The sequence below is a fragment of the Aegilops tauschii genome, chromosome 7 (assembly GCF_002575655.3).
Source record: "Aegilops tauschii subsp. strangulata cultivar AL8/78 chromosome 7, Aet v6.0, whole genome shotgun sequence".
Lineage (NCBI taxonomy): Eukaryota > Viridiplantae > Streptophyta > Magnoliopsida > Poales > Poaceae > Aegilops > Aegilops tauschii.
Genome location: NC_053041.3, coordinates 443,357,243 through 443,380,173, shown reverse-complemented (window position 1 = coordinate 443,380,173; position 22,931 = coordinate 443,357,243).

The following is a 22,931-nucleotide window of genomic DNA, read 5'->3' as shown; positions in this document are numbered from 1 at the left end:
TCCGCTTTGCAGAAAAGAGCTAAATACACAGAGGCAGCTCTCAAACCGGTGGTAGACGAGCTGACTGGTGTAAAGCGGCAAGTACATGCGATGACCGCTGCTGTGTTTGGTAAGCATCCTTGCTTTATACTTTCAACATATCTTCCCATGTGTTGCTGGTTTACTGACGTTTATAATGATGCAGGAACTCGTATTAGCCATCTGGGCTCTGACGTATAGAAGAAATTGAAAGCGGCCTATACTCTGATAGAGCAGCTGTATACCGGTGCGCAGCGGATCATCTGCACCGCTTTACACAATAAACCTCCACCAACATTGATCAAGGACACCTTAGAAAGGCTATCCATGCTGCCTGCCCGGGTTGAAGAACTAAAGAAAGCTGCTGCAAAGGCTGGAGCTCTGACCGCTCTAACCCGGGCAAAGGCGTGGGTGCCTGATCTTGATCCGGTGGACGTGGCTAAAGGCTGCCCAAGCTTAAAGGAAGACAGATCAGAATTTGGCCAGGAGGATCTCCGCGCCATGAACCGGGAAGTACGTCCACTGGCTTGTCAATTGGCTGAAGAAGCTGATCTCTCATACTATCAGGCAAGCTATGATGACTAGAACAGACGGGTTGCTGCACCAATTTCGGAAGCGCAACGTCTGATCCCTCCAATCCGTAAGCACACTTATGCCCCTGATATTGAACCGTCAACCCTTATAAGCGACGAAGCTGTGTTCCAAGCTTTAACTGGGATCGACTGGACAACTGTTGACTTCCAGCCACTGGGTAGAGACGAAGAAGATGAAGCGGTGCAAGATGATCCGCAGCCGTCAGGTCAAGCTGATAAGCAATCATAATCCGGGGGCCGGTTTAGTATTCCACGTGCTGCAATGCTTATTGAGAAACAATTATCCCTTTGGGCACTGAAACGCCTTGTAATAGGCCAGTTAAAACACTTGGTCTGTTATGCCTTCGTGCATATTTATCTGCAACTGATGCGTGTTAATCCGCCATGCTTAAGATATGATGTTCATAATCCATAGCTATTTATTCAAGTTGTTCCTACAGATAAGAAGCTTAAAGCGCCCTGACGGTTTACCACCGGGCGGGTCATGATACCCAAATATATATATGACCACAGTTTATAACCAAGGTTGTAAAAGATAACCAAATATGGAAATATATGATACCTGTGACCTTTAGGCATAGTGTTGGCTGACCAACTTTGTAATGAGGGTAATAACCCTAATCTGGAGTAGAAGTAACTCCTGTTATATGATACCGGTTTGTCAGAAAACCGTTCCGGGCTGTGATAAACACCGGCTTATTCCATACTGGTGACTTTGAGTCAAAACCAGACCGGGCTGATAGTCTCCAGATTATAATTTGATTGTGTACTGACAACTTGTAGTTGACATCCTAACCGGGTTGATAAACAACGGTTTAAAAACATCACGAATCTTATGAAAACAAAGAAAACTTAGCAAAAGGCAAATGAAAACCGTTGTAGTCGAGGCCTTTCATGGGCTGCCAGGCCCTAAATTCGACAGCAAAGAATCCCCAAGCAACATTGTGAGCTGTGCTCAGTGGGTGCCTATGTTTGAGCTGTTGTTTTACAACACTCTCTTTGGCCTCGGATTGATGTGGCTTTGAGCCGATCAAGAGGTGTGACTGTGGTTCGGATACGACCAAGCCCCCAAGTGATGCTGTGGCATTGCACCGATCAAGAGGTGTAGCTATGGTTCGGGTACGACCAAGCCCCCAAGTGATGTTGTGGCATTGCGCCGATCAAGAGGTGTAGCTATGGTTCGGGTACGACCAAGCCCCCAAGTGATGCTGTGGCATTGCGCCGATCAAGAGGTGTAGCTATGGTTTGGATACGACCAAGCCCCCAAGTGATGCTGTGGCATTGCACCGATCAAGAGGTGTAGCTATGGTTTGGATACGACCAAGCCCCCAAGTGATGCAATATAAAGCTTAGAGAAGCTAAATCAAGGGGTAAACCGGACGCCGCTTTGTAAGCTCCATGTAACCACACAGGATGTAAGAAAAACCACAGATACCCTGCTTTAGCCGAGGTTTCGGTTTATTATATTGATCATAATATATACATTGTGATAATATGTACATAAGCAGAGCCTATAGCTCAAGTATAGTAAGGCCGAAGATGAGCAATATTCCACGGCCGGTTGGTCTCCTCCTCCGATTTACGTGAGTCTTTGCGCTCTCGAACATCGATTAGGTAGTATGACCCGTTGTGCAGATTCTTGCTGACCACAAAGGTTCCTTCCCAAGGGGGTGATAGCTTGTGCATGTCCGTCTGATCCTGGATGAGTCGAAGCACCAAATCGCCTTCTTGAAAGGTTCTGGTTCTAACCCAGCGGCTATGATAACGACGCAGATCTTGCTGATAAATCGCCGAACGGGCTGCCGCCATGTCACGTTCCTCATCTAACAGGTCAAGAGCTTCCTGCCGTGCCTTCTCGTTGCCGCTACACGAGGCGAGTCATGACGGATGTCACTAGGAAGAACTGCTTCCGCTCCGTAAACCATGAAAAATGGTGTGTATCCTGTCAATCTGTTGGGTGTGGTATTGATGCTCCACAACACAGAAGGTAACTCCTCAACCCAACAACCCGGCGTCCTTTGCAAAGGAACCATAAGCCGGGGTTTGATGCCTCTCAAGATCTCTTGATTCGCCCTCTCCGCTTGACCATTAGACTGTGGGTGAGCCACTAATGACATGTCAAGCCGGATGTGCTCACGTTGACAGAACTCCTTCATGGCACCTTTTGACAGATTGGTACCATTGTCTGTTATAATGCTGTGTGGAAAGCCGAACCGGAAGATCACCTTTTTGATGAATTGGACCGCCGTGGCTGCGTCACACTTACTAACTGGCTCTGCCTCGACCCACTCCGTGAACTTATCAGCCGCCACCAAAAGGTGGGTCTTCTTGTCCTTGGACCTCTTGAAAGGCCCAACCATATCCAGCCCCCAAGTTGCAAACGGCCAGGTGATTGGAATCATCCTCAATTCTTGAGCCGCTACATGAGCGCGTCTCTGAGAATTTCTAACAGCCATCACATCTTTTGACCAAGTCCTCGGCATCAGCATGAGCTGTCAACCAATAGAAACTATGATGAAACGCCTTGGCCACCAAAGATTTTGAACCGGCGTGGTGACCACAATCTCCTTCGTGGATCTCACGCAAAATTTCACGGCCTTCCTCAGGAGACACACAGCGTTGAAACGCCCCTGTCACACTGCAATGATGTAACTCTCCATTGATAATAGTCATGGACTTGGACCGCCGGATTATCTGCCTGGCCAGAGTTTCATCCTCTGGTAACTCGCCCCGGTTCATATACGCCAGATATGGTACCGTCCAATCCGGGATAACATGAAGGGCCGCCACCAACTGAGCCTCCGGATCAGGAACAACCAAATCCTGTTCACCAGGGAGCTTGACGGACGGGTTATGCAAAACATCCAGGAAGACATTAGGTGGAACCGGTTTATGTTGGGAACCCAGGCGGCTTAAAGCGTCCGCCGCTTCATTCTTCCGCCGGTCCACATGATCCACCTGATAACCTTTTAAGTGACCTGCAACAATATCCACCTCATGACGATATGCTGCCATTAGTGGGTCCTTGGAATCCCATGTGCCGGACACTTGTTGAGCCACCAGATCCGAGTCACCGAAGCACTTAACTCGGCTTAGGTTCATCTCCTTAGCCATTCGAAGACCATCGAGTAAAGCCTCATATTCAGCTGCATTGTTAGTGCAAGGGAACATTAAACGGAGAACATAACAAAACTTATCACCTCGTGGGGAAGTTAATACGACTCCAGCCCCTGAGCCCTCCAATTGCCTGGACCCATCAAAATGAATAGTCCAATAAGTATGATCCGGCTTCTCCTCTGGCGCTTGTAATTCTGTCCAATCATTGATGAAATCCACAAGTGCCTGAGATTTGATCGCCGTTCGGGGTATGTATTTCAACCCGTGAGGCCCGAGCTCGATAGCCCACTTAGCAATCCGGCCAATTGCTTCCCTGTTCTGGAATATATCCCCCAAAGGAGCAGAGCTGACTACCATGATGGGATGACCTTGGAAATACTGCTTAAGCTTCCGGCTTGCCATGAAAACCCCATACACCAATTTTTGCCAATGCGGGTACCTCTACTTGGACTCAAAAAGTACCTCACTGATATAGTAAACCGGCCGCTAAACCGGATATTCCTTTCCTGCCTCCTTGCACTCCACCACAATAGCCACACTAACAGCCCGAGCGTTAGCTGCCACATATAGCAACAATGGTTCTTTGTCAACCCGAGCAGCGAGAATCAGCGGATTAGCTAGCTGCCGCTTTAAGTCCTCAAATGCTTCATTAGCGGCGTCACTCCAGACGAAGTTATCCGTTTTCTTTAGCATCTGATACAAAGGGATGGCCTTGTCGCCAAGGCGACTAACAAACCGGCTCAACGCGGCAATCCGGCCTGCCAGGCGTTGAACATCATTGATACACTTCGGTTTAGCCAAGGAGGTGATGGCTTTGATCTTTTCCGGATTAGCTTCAATGCCCCTGTTAGACACCAAAAAGCCCAAGAGCTTGTCTGCAGGTACACCAAAGACACACTTGGCCGGATTAAGAATCATTTTATAAACCCGCAGGTTATCAAAGGTTTCCTTCAAGCAACAATCAATGCCTCCTTCTTTCTTGATTTTACCACAATACCATCCACATAGGCGTGAACATTGCGGCTGATCTGTTTATGAAGACAATTCTGCACACACCGTTGATAAGTCGCCTGGGCACCCTTGAGCCCAAAGGGCATGGACACATAGCAGAAGGATCCAAAGGGAGTTATGAAGGCTGTGTTCTCCTGGTCCTTAACTGCCATTTTGATCTGATGATAACCAGAATATGCATCCAAAAAGCTTAAACGCTCACAACCCGCCGTAGCATCAATAATTTGATCAATACGGGGAAGGGCAAAAGGATCTGCTGGACAAGCTTTGTTGAGATCTGTCTAGTCCACACACATACGCCAAGTGCCATTCTTCTTGAGGACCAGCACCGGATTAGCCAACCACTCAGGATGGAATACTTCAATGATAAATCCACCCGTCAAGAGTCTAGCTACTTCTTCTCCAATAGCGTTGCGTCTTTCTTCATTGAACCGGCGGAGAAACTGCTTGACCGGTTTATACTTGGGATCAACATTGAGAGTGTGCTCAGCGAGTTCTCTCGGTACACCTGGCATGTCAGAAGGCTTCCATGCAAAGATGTCCCGATTCTCACGGATGAACTCGATGAGCGCGCTTTCCTATTTCGGATCCAAGTTAGCGCTAATGCTAAACTGCTTGGATGAATCGCCAGGCAGGAAGTCAACAAGCTTAGTCTCATCAGCCAATTTAAACTTCAGGGCCGGATCATGCTCTGTAGTTGGTTTCTTCAACGAAGTCATATCTGCTGGATCAACATTGTCCTTGTAAAACTTCAACTCTTCTGTTACACAAACCGACTCAGCATAAGCCGCATCACCTTCTTCACACTCCAGAACAATCTTGCGGCTCCCATGCATGGTTATAGTTCCCTTGTGACCCGGCATCTTGAGCTGCAGATAGACATAACAAGGCCGTGCCATAAGCATAAGCTGGCCGTCCAAATAGGGCATGATACGGGCTTTTGATTTTCACCACTTCAAAGGTCAAAGTTTCTAATCTTGAGTCATGCTCATCTCCAAAAGCCACCTCCAGGGCTATCTTACCAATAGGATATGTCGATTTACCAGGCACCACACAATGGAACACCGTGTTGGACGGTTTAAGATTTTTATCTGTTAACCCCATGCGACGGAATTTTTCATGATAAAGGATATTGATACTACTCCCTCCATCCATGAGTACCTTGGTGAACTTATAGCCTCCCACCTGAGGTGCCACCACCAACGCCAGATGACCCGAATTATCAATCTGGGGTGGATGATCCTCTCGACTCCACACAATAGGCTGTTCAGACCAGCGTAAGTATCGGGGGACCGTCGGTTCAACGGCATTCACCGCCCTTTTACAAAGCTTCTGATCGCGCCTGTCCAAGCTAGTGGTGAAGACATCATACTGTCCACTATTCAACTGCTTCGGGTTGCTCTGGTAACTCGACTGCTGCTGCTGCTGATTGCCCTTATGATTATAGCCACCTTGGTTACCCTGATTACTTTGATTGTTATGTCCACCCTGATTACCGTGGAAGCCCGAACCGGAATTTCCTCCGCCATAACCCGGCCCATGAGAGCCGGGGCCCGAACCGCCTCCTGGTCCATGATCATACCGGAAAGAATCAGAATTTTTGAACTCTTGCATGATGTAACAATCTTTCCAGAGGTGCGTGGACGGGTCCTCCTTCGTCCCTGCTTTGGACAGGGCTGGTTCAACAGATAAGACAAACGGTCCGGATTAGGACTTGGCCTTCCACCGCGCTGGGGCGGTTTACCCTTACGCTGCTGGCCCTTGTCATGTGTATTAGTATTAGCCACAAAGTCTAAACTGTGGTCCGCCTTACGCTTGCCGCCGTTTCCATGACCCGCCGGGTTGTGGTGCTGCCCCTTGGCATTGCCGCTCTTTTTTCCCTTCCCTGTCTTATCATCGTCAGACTCGGAGATCCTTGGTACTATCAGAGTCGGCATACTTCACCAGTGCAGCCATGAGGGTTCCCATGTCATTACAATGATGTTTGAGCCGTCCCAACTTCAACTTCAGGGGTTCAAACTGGCAATTGCCTTCTAATGTTAAAACTGCGGTGTCAGCGTTGATGCGGTCCGATGAATGCAAAATCTCCGAAACCTGGCGCACCCAATGGGTTGTTGACTCTCCTTCCTCCTGGCACAGGCAGCTAAGTCCACAATTGACATGGGCTGCTTGCATCTATCCTTGAAATTCTGAATAAACCGGGCTCTCAACTCGTCCCATGACCTGATAGAATTAGCCGGTAAGCTCTTTAGCCAAGTGCGGGCCGTCCCTTCTAGCATCATGGTGAAGTATTTTGCACATGCCACATCATCCACATCCAGCATCTCCATGGCCATCTCATAGCTTTCGACCCATGTTTTAGGGGATAAATCAGCGGTGTAATTTGGCACCTTGCACGGGCCCTTGAAATCCTTGGGCAGGCGCACATTGCGTAACGTCGGGACGAGGCACGGCACTCCCAAAGAACTAGAGGTAACTCCTGGTTCCGCCGATGTGGTTGGACGAACCGGAGTAAGCTGACGGGCTTCATGCTGCGCCGCTAACTCGGCCTCTCTGTGTGCCCGAGCCCGGTCCACCACCTCCTGAGCATCACCAGCACCACCCGCCGGGTTATTGCCACGAGGTGGATCACGGTTCCGCGCATTGCTTGACACTGCCGGTTCATCCATACGCCTGCTGTAACTCCGGCTTGGACGGGGAGTGGAATGAATCCGATCGCGACTATATTAATAAGCCTCCTGTTGAACCAAGGCTGTCTGAAGAAGCTCCTTAACCCGACGCGTCTCGACCGCCGCCGGAGAGTCGCCTTCGATCGGGATGGCCGCCAGCCGTGAAGCGGCAGTGACAATGTTGTCCATCGGGTTAGAATAATGACCCGGTGGCGTGGCGACATGCGGTGCTACAATGTTGTTCTGACGAGGCGGATCCACCAAACGTGGTTGAACCGGCGCTCCTGCTCCAGGTGACTCCGCCCGGTTTACCACCGGCGGATTACTGGTCCCTGCTCCTAGGGTGTTAAAGAGATTTCTAGAGTCATAAACCGGCGGCAGGCGAGATCGGTGCCTCCTCTTCAGGACTTCGTTCGACGCACTCTGATCCAGCATAATCCGGTAAGCTTGTGCATCCAAAGCGGCCCGCTCCGCGGCTATCCTTGTATCCTCAACTGCTAAGTCGGTTTGGCCTGGGTGATCTGATCTTTCACTTTCGCGATTTCCGCATTGTGCGCATCTTGATCCGCCGGGTTAACCTCCGCCATCAGCGTTGCCAATGCGTCAAACAAATCAGATAGAACCTGAGCTGGCGGTCGCACAGGGCCTCCTGCCCCGGCCGCTGTTGCCGCTGTCGATCCGGAAATCATCGCCGCTGCGGTCGAAGAGTGGAGCGCCGGTTGCGTACCGGCCATGAAGATCGCAACCCGGTATGGCAGATCAAAGGGGTCCGGAATACTGTCGCCATCGGAACAGCCCCCAATCCGGCCATCTTCTAACTGATATAACGACTCGGTCTCTCCGGTCGATGACTCGTCGCCGGAATAAACGACGGTCTCACTACCAGATTCCGATCTATCCTCAGATTCCCCTCCATGGATAACTCCCACGAAGGCACGCTTCATGACAGGCTTGACCCGGGCAGATCTCGCACGCTGAGCCATTTCGACGAGACCGGTGTAGATGTACGGCTCAGGGCCCGGTTCGCCGATCTTGCCAATGAAAACGTGTATGCCACCAAAGGGGACCCGGTACCCGTACTCGATTGAGCCGGCCTCGGGGCCCCAGCCTGCATCGTCGATGTAGAGCTTGCCACGACGACTCTTGGTCATCCGGCCCACAACGTAACCCTTGAGTCCTTCGAAGTTGCCCTCCAAGAACTTGAAACCATTGTGTGATAGCCCCACGGTGGGGCCAACTATCGTGGTTTTGTCATGGCAGATGTCCTAGAGAAAGGACTTAGTCGTGGAGCCATCGCTACGGGTTAACTTAAAGGGGTTAAAGCGGACAAGGGATGCAAGATAGTTTTATACTAGTTCGGCCCCTTACGATGAAGGTAAAATCCTACGTCTAGTTGTGATGAAATTGTTGGGGTTTCGATGACCAGGGAGAGAATAGGCTTGCCTGAGTCTCGAGTTGTTGTCTGCTGTCCTTGAACCGCCGCCGAGTCATCCCCTTATATACATGGGTTGACGCCCGTCAGTTTACAGAATCCTGAGGCCGGCTCATAATTGTGTCCGGCTTGGTCTCTGCTACTTCTATCTTACAACACAAGTTTACATATCAATGCCGGTTTATGTCTACAGGCCTTAAACCGGCTTTGGGCCCTGGGCCTCCATAAAGCGTCACCGTCTGTCTTCATGGACTTCAGATACAGATGAACTACTTATGGGGTTAACCCGGCCTCTCCTGGCCGGTTTACACCTAGTGGTAATATCCCCAACAATCTCCATCTCCATCTCCAATCATATTTGTCCAACTGGCACATTATTTACGTTGTTAATTATATAAGCAGCAATATTAATGTACAACATCTTTTGTTTGCGGGCGTCCAGACTGCTGCCACGCCCGCTCCTGACCAACCCGAACCCTCTTCATCACCCCCGCGTGCTTCCCGCCTGAAACGGTCAGTGCCGCATTCATGCCCGGCCAGAGTGGACGCGACCTCTCACTGGCGCCGGCATTGAAGCAGTGCGCCGGCCGAGAGAGTGTCGCCCGCGCCGCTTCCCGGTGCACGCGACTGCTCCACGTTCAAAGGTCGCAATAGCCGGCCACAACATGCATGTAAAAAGTTCTTGCGAGTCCGTGCTACAGCTAGATGTCCACCCCAACTTGTCAATCTCTTCGAGTAGTGCTAGTACTCCATGGCGCGATCCATCGACAAGCAGGCGGGAAAGTTATTGTATACTCCGTTTGCGGTGAGTGCATGCCAAGCGACCGTGTGGGGTGGAGCCGTGGAGGAGGGTGAGACACGAACGCGACATACATGATTTAAACTTTGGTTTTGCTCGATGGCACAATCCAATGAAACGAAACGTTGGTTTCTCTCCATTTCCATATTTTCTCTGGAAAAACGGAAACTTTCCACTCCATTTTCATTCCTACTCCAAGGTTGCCCCGTTACAACATTCCATCAAATACAAAGGAAAACTAACACGCATGTTGATGCATCTCAATGATTCACAGATCATAACCAATTTTTACTTCACAACTAAAGACAAAAGTTGTGAGAGCGTGTACAAAAGAAAAACTACTGATGGGGTCACTACAACTTAAACCCTAAACCCTAAACAGGATTTAATTTCCTGGCTAGGTAGAACCTGTCGAAGGAAAGACGGCTAGCACCCTTGGATCATATGATGCTTTTGTGCAGTTCCACTAAAATTGAGGTGAGCATCCCTGATGGCAAAGATATTGAAGAAGTGTGATTAGAATAATAGTACTGGCACTAGTTCATGAGACATAAACTCATCACAAATAGAAGCCGGTAGAAGTAGAGAAAGATCGACATGGAGATGGAGCTACATGGGGAGCTGCGGCAGTGGAGCAAGCCGGCTCCAAAAGGAAGATGTACTACTACCTGGGACGTCGGGCTGTAGCTAGAAGGGCGGTTGGGACGCGGCATCAGCCCATACCACGGGGACTCCCATTGGGACGCACCGACTGTGGGTATTCTCCCTCGCCGATGTTGACCGCGTCTACGCAGAACATTGTTCCCTTTCCCCTAGTGGCGGGATCAGGCCGGATATGTGATCAGCGGTGTGGCCACCGTCGTTCTATGCTTGTGAAGAGAGCAACCCAAGCAAGCAGGCTTGTAGCTTAGGCTCCTGCTAGTGTATATATAGTGGTTTTCTTTTTACTCCATATCAACCATTTTATATTGCATACGTGTCATTGAAGAGTGAAATGATGGTTGCTTCTTCCGACTAATTTACTGTGTGATTTGACTGCTCCTTAGTGGCCCCTACACGTACTCCCCCTACGTGTATGACCGTTGGTGAGTCTCACTTGTAATTGTCTCTATTTTCTTGCATGACACGTAGATAGGATGCGCATAGAGGAATATTGTTACTGCACGTGGTTACGTAGTACTGTACTACTAGTACCTACTCCCCCCTTCCGGTTCACTACTGGTACTCCCTCCGTCCTGGCTTATTGGTCCCCTTTGTACTCAATTCATGGGCTCGTTTTCCGCAAGAAATTGTCTTTACCAACGTATTAATATCGGGAATGCATGCGTGAACCACGAATGATTAAACCTTGCATGCAACGTTTTGACAAAGCATTAACTTATGAACATGTGAATGTGAGGGACTACAACCTCGTGCATGCATGCAACAGTCACACGTACACATGCACGCAAAAACGCGCGCGACGCCTAATGCATGAATGTCCGAGCACACGATAGAAGACACATGTTCACGCTCAAGTGCTCAACCTACACGTGCATGCACACACATACTCAGCCAGGGTGAGCTAGTGACCGTATAAACACCGGAAAATGTATATATTGAGCGCAATGACCGTATTATGAAGTCCACTGACCGTATTTTTACAAATATACAGTGACAGATAGTGTATTTATCTCGTTTGAAATTAATCCATATTAACCGGAAAGGAGGCAGTATGGACTAAAATTACTTTGCTGTGTCCCGTAAACTTGCCGAACGAGGAGAAGCTTGCGCGTGGTGACTCGCAGGACAAGGAGAAACTTTTGACTAATGCAAGCTCTCCCTCGCTCAGGCGGTGGACGTGCAACAGTTAATTCAGTGTCAGATTGCCAGAAGCATACACTATACTAGTACTATTATTGTTCGAATTCCCGAAGAGGCGAACAACCAAGCGCAAAGTTTAGTAGTACTAGTACTACTACTATAGAGGTATGTACTATACTACTAGGAACCGGACGGAGGAGCGTCTGCACTCTTATTATATTTTTAAAATGTGATAAAGCAATCTTCAACACATTTGGTTCTCTTCAAGGGTTCTCGCATGTGATAATGGAAGTTGATTGCATGGAACACTCGCCACAATTCTTGCTTAATTCTCGCTCATATCATTTTACAAATAGGACCGCTCAGTAATATTTCCTTTTTTTGTTATTTAGCATGTAAACAGGTCAGCAAACCTTGCGCCGCATCTTTGTGCGAACCGTGCTTGCTGCACTTTGAATGTGGCCGAGAGCTGGCTTGATGAAACACCTCGCTTCCTTCTTCTTTTTTTGCGGGTACCTCGCTTCCTAGTGACCAGTCTCTTGGCTGATCGTACTAAGAATGCTTATATATGAATAAAGCTCTCTCATTTACCCGCAAAAAAGATTAAGCCATATTAAGTGGAAAGGTGTAGCGACCCGACCCGAATGGATCAAGTCTCTGTGCTTAAGTGTCATCCCTGGATCGGTATGCTGACACACACAGTCCTCGAGGATTTATAATAGAGGTAAATCACATGTATAAAGTAATGTAAATACTATTACCTCAATCCAAATAGCGGAAGTAACAAGGTTGTGGATTCCCATTAACACCAACGGCAAAGTTGAGTGTAGAAATCGTAACCCTAACGAATCACTTACTCGTCGTAAGATATCCTGCAACATGAAACGTTGCAGCCCGAAAACGGGTCAGCACATGGAATATGCTGGCAAATTCACACCATAGGGAAATGATGAACAAAGGCTATCACTACATGCATATATGGCTGGTGGAAAAGCTCTATGGTTATAATGTTTTTGCGAAAAGCCAATTTTTCCCTACTGCAAAGGAATAAATTTTATTTAACTACCATTGTGGTTGTGAAACATTGAGATGGTTGACAGCATCTCAATCCCAATTAAGAACGTGATTAAACCCAAATCAAATTTAAATTAAGTAACATGATGAGATCAACGGGATAATCCAAGAACTAGATACTCAAGATGTCCATAACCGGGGACACGGCTAATCATGATTAGTTTGTACACTCTGCAGAGGTTTGCGCACTTTTCCCCACAAGACTCGATCTCCTCCGTTGGATTTCTCGCACTACATGGTGTTTGAGAAATGGATGATCGAGACACAGTCTTTCAGAAGCATTTACTCTCTACTCCGGGCAGACCGTTACACCTACAATCCCCCTACATCTGCTAGTCCACCTCTTCAAGAGCTCACACAACTTACTCAACTATGCCAGAGCCCATAATGGCTTGTGGCTGCACACGGAAGTTTCTAGCATGAATAATCTTATGATCCCTTTGAGTCTGGGTGGCGGTCCATAGGATGATCACACGGGTACTCTAGGATATCCAAAAATACAGGCAACACTGGGTTCTCCAGGTGCCTCAATCCACCCAGATGTTTATTTAAGTAGCCACCTTAAGTTGAACCATTAATTAACAATCTCACATCTGTCATGGAAATTCACTCAAACCCAATCCACGTCTACGAGCATAGCATAGCAATATAAGCAAACGTGAAGTAACTCCCAAAGGTTTGATTGTAAACAGGGCAATAGGTACTACCTCATCAACTACTTCCCAATACCCACATGTTATCAATCCTACTCATGCAATGTTTGAGGGTTGAATGTAATGCCTAAAAACTGGGTATGAAAGGGATATGATCAAAGTGTGAACTTGCCTGCAATGTTGATGAAGATGATTCGCACTCAAAACTCTTGATAGATCTACTCGTCACACTCCGTCAATCTATCGTAAGCAAGCAATAGTAACCACACATAAGCAATCACTCAAAAGATCGAGAAGAACGAAGAAGACACTTCGGAAAACATCAAAACCAAGCAAATAACTCTTGCAACATAAAACAATTTCTAACAGTACCAAAATTATGTGAATTTGGCCTTATCAGAAAAGTTTAGGTCAAGAGCTTCGCTTTGCAAAAAGAATCAACTCAAACGGAGTTACGAAACTTAAGTTATGAACAAAAGAAGTTTGAATATGAATTTGAACAAATTTCGAAATTTGAAAATTTCAAAAAGTTGACGTGACAGGTTAACTGGATAGGTGAAAACAAGACGAAACTATAGGCGTTGGTTTCATCTAATTTGGATGAACGAGTAAAAAGTTATGGCTATTTGAAAAATCAGGGCCAAGCTGTTTTGCAGAAAAAAAAAATAGCTACGGATAAAAGAATTCTAGATCTAACGTATAAATACAGAGAACGAATAAATATACCTTTATAAGGTATAGAAAAGACGACTTCGGAGTGTGGAGACAACTTCCAAAAGTCCCGCCGGAGAGGAGAAATATACTTTTAGCTAGTCAAACCAAAATATTGATTTAACCCGTAATGGATAATTTTTGGAGGCTCTATGGGTCTATATTTATAGGTGGAAAAGAGGTTTAGGGGTTAAAGGCTAGGCATTGTGGGACTAAACGTAGACGAACAAATAAAATAAACGGGGAACCGCATGGGCTAAAAGAACCACGGGCCGGCTGCGCGCGCACGTACATGGCGCTGCAGTTTCTTTTCTTTCTTTTTTGAAATTGAAAAAAAAAGAAAAGAAAAACTATGGAGAGAAAAAATGGGAAGCATTATGGACGGCTGGGCCTGGCCCATTTAGGAGAGAAAAAAAACGATGGGACGCCAGATGCTATTATGCAGCGCAAGGGCGATAAATAAATATGGGCCGTACGTACAGTTTTTTTTATTAGAAACAGAAAGGAAACTGTAGAACGAAAACAAAAATAAAATTGTACATAGGCATATTATATATCAAAATTTTCAGAAAAGGATTTCCTACAGCGTGAGCATTTTTCTAGCATTAAATAAAATCCACAAAAATTCAAATAAATCAAAGAGTGCTACTGCTCTACTAAAATCCAATAAAAATCATTTTCAAAATACCAAAATTAATTCAAATTTATTTCTCTCCAATTTTCTGTTGTAGGGAATCATGTTACCCTATTTTCCATATATTTTTATTTTGGAGAAAAATAATTTGAATAAAACCCAAATACTCCAAATTGAAAATAATTTCCAAAAGGACTTTAAATTAGATCCTTTTAAACTTCCAACTCATATTTGATATGTTTTTAAGAAGTCATTTTATCTTCTCTCATGAAAATCATTGAGTTGCTTGAAGTTTCTAAATTGGAAATATTTTCAAATGATATTCAAATATTTTCAACACCCCTTTTCATTTAAATAAATGGAAGAAGTCATGTCATCTTCTCTCGAGGGTTTTGTGATGAAAAGAATTTGAATTCATGGAGATCATAAAAGCAAAATGAAAGTTTGGGAAAGTCCTTTTATTCCCTCTCATTTAACTTTCAAAAGATTTCGAATTTCACTCACTTTCAGTCAATCAATCACACAACAATCCAACAAACAATCAAATCTATCTATTTATTATAACATTCCAAAATTTAGTATTTTGGGATGTTACAAACCTACCACCCTTAAAATGAATCTCGTCCTCGAGATTCGGAGAGGCTAGAAAGAAATAGGTTAGGTTTGGGGTCTCCTCAAAATCCATCGATCATCTCAGGGGTCTGGGGTGCTACCACCCTTAGAAACATTGTCACGGTTCCACCAAAACTCGTATACTCCATCCTTATTGTTGACAGTGTCGGTCTTCTCAGATCGTAAGGATAATGGGCTCTTCCGGTAGTGGCATAACCTTTTTCCTCAATTCTTATGTATCCTTTCATCTTGGTATGGTTCTTCCATGACTTGGTCTTCTTAGTTGACGGGTCAGGCGCCAATACTAAACAACTATCGGTATCTCATGGTGGTCTTCCAATTATGGTTTCTCCTGCAGGAAATGGGTCTGGATTGATCCTCACCGTATAACCTACGATTGGCAAGAGCTGCCTTGTACAAGGAAAAAAACTTACACCATTCTAAGGTTCAAACAAGGTTTAATACCGTCGTCTCTCTACTATAGGTAGGTCACTCAGATTTACCATACCATATAGCAAAGCGAACAATAAGAGTAAGTCGGTATGGTGATCAATCCATCCCGCACCCAAATCATTACCTTGTATATGGTTTAGCGAATCTCGCATTCTAACACTCGTTCATCCTCGCAAGCATTGCAGAATTTCTCTTTTCAACGAACCAAGTTCGGATAAATCCATGGATTCTGCAAGCCAAACAAACATCTATCGTTCCTTCACAACTCTCAGGTTTTTGCGTTACTCCTATAAAATCGACTGTCGATAAAATCGTAACTTTTTCCAGGGTTTTTCCTTCAGCAAGAATGTGCTTGCTTCTTGGCAGGTCCTGGGGCCTGTGGGTTATGGCCCATCTCATCACTTGCAAACCTTGAATTCATCATCAGGGCAACTGATCCTTATTCCAACATCCAGCTTCCTAGCATTTTTAAATCCATCCAATTGTACTGTCTTCCTTCCTTCTATTGGCACCAAACTAGGACATGATTACTCAGACTCATCATGGAATTCCATTGATCCATATTTCCAACATCATACCTCCTTTATATCCAATAGTAATTCATCTCTTCATCCTCGGGGGATATCCCACATACCGAGATAAAAAAACTTATACTTATGAAGTCCATACTCCACTTCGTGGAACATCATTATCCTTTCCAGGGTCAAGCGTCCTTACAGGGGAATATTGGCCATCTCTGCATGGCACTTCTTCAACTGGGAAACGTGAAACACATCATGAACTCCTGACAGTCCTTCGGGTGACTCCAGCTTGTTGGCCACTTCTCCCATACGCTCCAAAACTCGGTATGGTCCTACAAATCTCGGGGTTAACTTTTCCTTAACTCCAAATAGTTTAACTCCTCGCAGAGGGAACACACGAAGACATGCTCTGTCTCCAATTTCATAGACTACCTCCTTACATTTTTTAGTCTGCATAACTCTTCTGTCTGGACTGAGCTACCTTCAGTCTATCTTGAATCAACTTAACATTCTCTTCTGACTCCTTGATCACATTTGGTCCAAACAACTGACGGTCTCCAACTTCATCCCACATCAACGGTGTCTGGCTCCTTCTCCCATACAAAGCTTCAAAAGGGGCCATCTTCAAACTGACTTAGTAACTGTTGTCGTATGAGAACTCCGCGTAAGGTAGATTATCATCCCTACTAGATCCATAAACTAGCGCACACGCTCTCAACATGTCCTCCAGAATCTGATTGACTCTCTTGGTCTATCCATCTGTCTGCGGATGAAAGGCTGTACTGAACTCTAGCCTAGTACCCAAAGTCTGGTGCAGCTGATTCCAAAACTTTGAGGTAAATTGTGTTCCTCTATCTGATACGATGGTCCTCGGAACTCCATGCAGACATACGGTCCTGGTCATATATATTTTGGCCAACTTCGCACTTGTATAGGTGGTTTTCATTGGGATAAAGTGAGCCACTTTGGTCAAGCGAATCAACTACTACCCAGATAGAATCATATCCCGTTCTGGTTCTGGGAAATCCAGTAATGAAATCCATGCCAAGCTTATCCCACTTCCATTCGGGTATCGGCATAGGCTGTAGTAATCCTGCTGGCTTCTGATGCTCTGCCTTTACTCTCTGGCATACATCACCTACGACTACATACTCTGCAATATCCTTCTTCATACCAGTCCACCAGAAACGCTCCTTCAAATCCAAATATATCTTGGTGTTTCCAGGGCAAATCGAGTATGGTGAGTCATGAGCCTCCTGAAGTATTATCCTGATCTTTGCATTATTGGGCACATATACACGGTCCTCGAACCATAAGGTGTCGGGCTCATCCTTACGAAAATCCTTGGCCTTTCCTTTGCTCATTCTCACTTTTATCTCGACAATCTCTTTGTCATCCTTCTGAGCTTCACGAATCTTTCCCAACAATGTAGACTGAACTTCCATTGCTGCAACAAAACCTTTGGGAACAATCTCCAACCGAAGTCCCCTGAGATCCTCTGCTAACTCCTTTGGTAATCCTCCGCTTATGAGGGTATTCGTCCTTGTTTTCTTTATGGTTGTGTCCTATTTCTCCACAAAGCTTGCATGCGCACGTTTTCTTCATATCCTTCCCATAAGGCCTCAACTTTTGGGACACAAGCCAAGACTTTAACAAAGTCCACTTAAATTCCTTCCAAGTGGTTACTCCTTGCCATCCATTGATGGTTTGGTACATCCTCTACCAGGTTAGTGGCACCTCTTCCAAAGCATTGAAGAGCATGCTGGGTCATATCCTTCCCGGCTATAGGGTTATTCTCCATGTGATCCTCCATGTTCTGAATCCATCGGTCCGTCTCCAATTGACTCATCGGTCCAGAAGATACAAGCTCATCTCCATTCATCCTCTATTGGGTCCATGGGTTTGGGGTGAGATAAGAGAGGTCGAGAGGGATGCACACAATACAAACAATTTTTTTGAAAAGACAGGTTTTTATTTTGTGGCTGTCGGAAAAACAACAAACAAATGACAGCTCACAAACGTCGCATCTAACGTAGGCATAACAGGGGTTTGGTCTTCTAAAGGTCAAAAATCTTCAAAGTCGCCAAACTCTTGAAGTCTTGTTCATGTCTCCGATGGCTTCTTCCGATCATGGTTGTCTTTCTCAAGTTCTTTTGCCAAATCATCTCTGTTGACGCGAAGTCTCTCGTGACGTCCTTTAATATTTCTGGAGTTGCGCTCCAACTTCTGGGTCTCAACACCCTTGACATGAACCATGATCCTACTGTCCTTCAGCTCCTGACGAGTCTCCGTTATCTCGAGGTTTTGCTTTCCCAGCTTGGCTACTTTCAGTTTCTGGGTTCTGAGTTCTTCACGAAACACTTCTTTGTCAAAAATTTCTTGATGTAATACTCCAGATCCTAGTGATACACCGGTCTAAAGTTAAAACTTCATCTTGCTGATAGGTGCTCCATCAGCCTTCTACCATCCAATCCTTCCATTCATATGCATGCTTAACTCGGCACGGTGACAATAGCATAAGCGGACGATAACATCATGGATAGCCGTGTTTATGCCCATGTTACTGCCATGAGCTTTCATTCCATAACTGATATCTCCTGTCTTTGGGTTTTCTTAACAAAAACTTTGAGTTTCTAACTCTCCATGTTTCGGTCTTTCTCCGATACACCTTGATCTCGGGCATTGACGGCTTCCATAGTCTGCCAAGTTCCATAAGGGTAACCTTCCTAGGTCATACACATCTGGCAATTCTTCAGAGCCTTCAAATTCTCCCAGTCTTCGGAGTCTTCAACCGTTGTAGTTTCCATTATCATAATGCACGGTAAAATCCTCTTCACTCCGAATGGTCTTAGTTGTCCGATATCTTGTACTTCTTGAAGTGGTCTTATCCGTCGAATCTTCGAGTGGTCCAAAAGGAAAAAGGGTATGGTCTCACTTAAAGGGAATATTTGAATAAGCTCAGAAAAGGAGAGAGGTAAAGATCTTTTTGAAAAGGAAAGTTGTAGAGAAAAAAAAATTCCTATGGGCTTGCCAGTTTCTAGGGTCACGTCCTACAGTCAACATGTGCTCTGATACCATCTTGTAGCGACCCGACCTGAATGGATCAAGTCTCTGTGCTTTACTGTCATCCCTGGATCGGTATGCTGACACACACAGTCCTCGAGGATTTATAACAGAGGTAAATCACATGTATAAAGTAACGTAAATACTATTACCTCAATCCAGATAGCGGAAGTAACAAGGTTGTGGATTCCCATTAACACCAACGGCAAAGTTGAGTGTAGAAATCGTAACCCTAACGAATCACTTACTCGTCGTAAGATATCCTGCAACATGAAACGTTGCAGCCCGAAAACGGGTCAGCACATGGAATATGCTGGCAAATTCACACCATAGGGAAATGATGAACAAAGGCTATCACTACATGCATATATGGCTGGTGGAAAAGCTCTATGGTTATAATGTTTTTGCGAAAAGCCAATTTTTCCCTACTGCAAAGGAATAAATTTTATTTAACTACCATTGTGGTTGTGAAACATTGAGATGGTTGACAGCATCTCAATCCCAATTAAGAACGTGATTAAACCCAAATCAAATTTAAATTAAGTAACATGATGAGATCAACGGGATAATCCAAGAACTAGATACTCAAGATGTCCATAACCGGGGACACGGCTAATCATGATTAGTTTGTACACTCTGCAGAGGTTTGCGCACTTTTCCCCACAAGACTCGATCTCCTCCGTTGGATTTCTCGCACTACATGGTGTTTGAGAAATGGATGATCGAGACACAGTCTTTCAGAAGCATTTACTCTCTACTCCGGGCAGACCGTTACACCTACAATCCCCCTACATCTGCTAGTCCACCTCTTCAAGAGCTCACACAACTTACTCAACTATGCCAGAGCCCATAATGGCTTGTGGCTGCACACGGAAGTTTCTAGCATGAATAATCTTATGATCCCTTTGAGTCTGGGTGGCGGTCCATAGGATGATCACACGGGTACTCTAGGATATCCAAAAATACAGGCAACACTGGGTTCTCCAGGTGCCTCAATCCACCCAGATGTTTATTTAAGTAGCCACCTTAAGTTGAACCATTAATTAACAATCTCACATCTGTCATGGAAATTCACTCAAACCCAATCCACGTCTACGAGCATAGCATAGCAATATAAGCAAACGTGAAGTAACTCCCAAAGGTTTGATTGTAAACAGGGCAATAGGTACTACCTCATCAACTACTTCCCAATACCCACATGTTATCAATCCTACTCATGCAATGTTTGAGGGTTGAATGTAATGCCTAAAAACTGGGTATGAAAGGGATATGATCAAAGTGTGAACTTGCCTGCAATGTTGATGAAGATGATTCGCACTCAAAACTCTTGATAGATCTACTCGTCACACTCCGTCAATCTATCGTAAGCAAGCAATAGTAACCACACATAAGCAATCACTCAAAAGATCGAGAAGAACGAAGAAGACACTTCGGAAAACATCAAAACCAAGCAAATAACTCTTGCAACATAAAACAATTTCTAACAGTACCAAAATTATGTGAATTTGGCCTTATCAGAAAAGTTTAGGTCAAGAGCTTTGCTTTGCAAAAAGAATCAACTCAAACGGAGTTACGAAACTTAAGTTATGAACAAAAGAAGTTTGAATATGAATTTGAACAAATTTCGAAATTTGAAAATTTCAAAAAGTTGACGTGACAGGTTAACTGGATAGGTGAAAACAAGACGAAACTATAGGCGTTGGTTTCATCTAATTTGGATGAACGAGTAAAAAGTTATGGCTATATGAAAAATCAGGGCCAAGCTGTTTTGCAGAAAAAAAAATAGCTACGGATAAAAGAATTCTAGATCTAACGTATAAATACAGAGAACGAATAAATATACCTTTATAAGGTATAGAAAAGACGACTTCGGAGTGTGGAGACAACTTCCAAAAGTCCCGCCGGAGAGGAGAAATATACTTTTAGCTAGTCAAACCAAAATATTGATTTAACCCGTAATGGATAATTTTTGGAGGCTCTATGGGTCTATATTTATAGGTGGAAAAGAGGTTTAGGGGTTAAAGGCTAGGCATTGTGGGACTAAACGTAGACGAACAAATAAAATAAACGGGGAACCGCATGGGCTAAAAGAACCACGGGCCGGCTGCGCGCGCACGTACATGGCGCTGCAGTTTCTTTTCTTTCTTTTTTGAAATTGAAAAAAAAAAGAAAAGAAAAACTATGGAGAGAAAAAATGGGAAGCATTATGGACGGCTGGGCCTGGCCCATTTAGGAGAGAAAAAAAACGATGGGACGCCAGATGCTATTATGCAGCGCAAGGGCGATAAATAAATATGGGCCGTACGTACAGTTTTTTTTATTAGAAACAGAAAGGAAACTGTAGAACGAAAACAAAAATAAAATTGTACATAGGCATATTATATATCAAAATTTTCAGAAAAGGATTTCCTACAGCGTGAGCATTTTTCTAGCATTAAATAAAATCGACAAAACAAATAAATCAAAGGGTGCTACTGCTCTACTAAAATCCAATAAAAATCATTTTCAAAATACCAAAATTAATTCAAATTTATTTCTCTCCAATTTTCTATTGTAGGGAATCATGTTACCCTATTTTCCATATATTTTTATTTTGGAGAAAAATAATTTGAATAAAACCCAAATACTCCAAATTGAAAATAATTTCCAAAAGGACTTTAAATTGGATCCTTTTAAACTTCCAACTCATATTTCATATGTTTTTAAGAAGTCATTTTATCTTCTCTCATGAAAATCATTGAGTTGCTTGAAGTTTCTGAATTGGAAATATTTTCAAATGATATTCAAATATTTTCAACACCCCTTTTCATTTAAATAAATGGAAGAAGTCATGTCATCTTCTCTCGAGGGTTTTGTGATGAAAAGAATTTGAATTCATGGAGATCATAAAAGCAAAATGAAAGTTTGGGAAAGTCCTTTTATTCCCTCTCATTTAACTTTCAAAAGATTTCGAATTTCACTCACTTTCAGTCAATCAATCACACAACAATCCAACAAACAATCAAATCTATCTATTTATTATAACATTCCAAAATTTAGAATTTTGGGATGTTACAAAAGAAGGGAGTATGGACTAGCACACTTTTTGGTGTGTCCCGTCAACTTGCAGAACGAGGAGAAGCTTGGAGGACAAGGTGAAGCTCACTTACGCCTTTTGACTAATGCAACCTGCCCTCGCCTAGTTGGTGGACATGCATCAGTTCATTCGATGTCAGATTGCCAGAGGCATACACTGTAGTACCCAACATGCGGAGTACCATCATTGCTCGACTTCATGAAGAGGCGAAGAGCCAGGTGCAAGGTTTAGTAGTACGAGTAGTACTACTACTAGAACCGCATGGTGGAGCGTCTGTACTCTTATTTTATTTTAATCTCTGATAAAGTACACATTTATTCAGCAGAAGGGCGGAAAACGGCAGCCCAATAGTATAGTATTAAAAAAACGAACATGTAATGATGATATACATCAACCATGCTCGAATATATCTTGGCCTCTGTGCGAGCTCGTCTGTGTGTTCTGGCTCCTCGTCTCTCTCAAGGAACGGCTGGTTGGCCATTTTGCCGTCAATTGTGATCGGTTTGCTCACACTCCGGTCCCACATGTCAGTGATATGCCAAGATGAGGTGCGTTGAGCGACTGGCCATACGCGTAGTTGGTTTTGCACCTTCATACTAATCCTCCCTCCGTCATAGTTTACAGGGCGCGCTTCATTCTGATCCATTTCTCTCAATGCATTTCCACAACTAGAGAGACTTTAGACGCGTTTG